This window comes from Nothoprocta perdicaria, unplaced genomic scaffold (assembly GCF_003342845.1).
Source record: "Nothoprocta perdicaria isolate Ctin4 unplaced genomic scaffold, notPer1 scaffold_211, whole genome shotgun sequence".
Classification (NCBI taxonomy): domain Eukaryota; kingdom Metazoa; phylum Chordata; class Aves; order Tinamiformes; family Tinamidae; genus Nothoprocta; species Nothoprocta perdicaria.
In genome coordinates this window covers 767,556-768,359 of record NW_020455328.1, presented here as the reverse complement: position 1 = coordinate 768,359, position 804 = coordinate 767,556, and the positions used below count along the sequence as shown (strand labels likewise).

The window sequence follows — 804 nt, the reverse complement described above, 5'->3', positions numbered from 1 at the left end:
AAGCTGCAGTACACTGAGGAAAACGGCCCTTCATCCATTGCTTGCTTTTAACATGGATTGCGTCACTGATATCAGGCAGAGCCATCACTTTTTTTCTTCTGCATTCACTGTCATTTCCATTATTAAATGACTAAATTTAGATTGCAAACCGCCTTGGACAAACAAAGATAAGAAACAAGAAGGACGGCAGAGACAACACATTAAGTATCTCGTGAGCAATATAAATCCTGAGGCTGTATCCTTAGAAAACAGCTCCTGCATGCCACCCATCCCAGCTCTCCAACAGGGCTGGATGCTGTTGGCTCCRGCCCAAAAGAGAGGCGCTCAAGTCTCCAAGGCAATTAAGTTTCTCCAAGTCCAGCGCGGGTTATATTGGAGTGCACTAGGAGAGACTATTGCCCGGGAATATTGCTCCCCGAGGGCTGCCGCCAGGCCTCCCTGGGGCTCTGGCAAGCAGGGCAGGGCAAAAATCAGAGGCCTGGAGCCGCGGCTGCCCACAGAGGGGGAATAACAGGACACCAGTGTGTGCCTCCTCCTGGCCGCGCCGCCGCCGGGGCGGGCGGAGGGGACGGCCCCAACGGCCGCCGCCAACGGCCGCCCAACCGCCCGCCCAACGGCCCGGCGGGCGCGCGCGCGCGCGGGGGGCGGCGCGGTGACGTTCGTTGTATATGAGCGCGGGCGGCGGGAGCGCGGGTCTCTTTCAGCGCCAGCCGCGCGGCGCCGCCTCCTCTTCCTCCTCCTCCTGCTGCTGCTCCCGCTCCTGAGTCACGGCGAGCGCGGGCCCCGCGCAGGTAGCGGCCGCGC

General features: G+C 60.8%; 1 protein-coding gene across 3 annotated transcripts in view; it reads left to right on the top strand.

Annotated features, from left to right (window-relative positions):
* Window positions 1-686: 686 nt before the first annotated feature.
* The window catches only part of NAP1L1 (nucleosome assembly protein 1 like 1), a 28,039-nt gene continuing 27,921 nt past the window's right edge, over window positions 687-804 (top strand). For all 3 annotated transcript variants that reach the window (XM_026038528.1, XM_026038527.1, XM_026038526.1), the window contains exon 1: window positions 687-791. The gene's annotated coding sequence lies outside the window, so the exon portion shown is untranslated. The remainder of the gene's footprint in view (window positions 792-804) is intronic.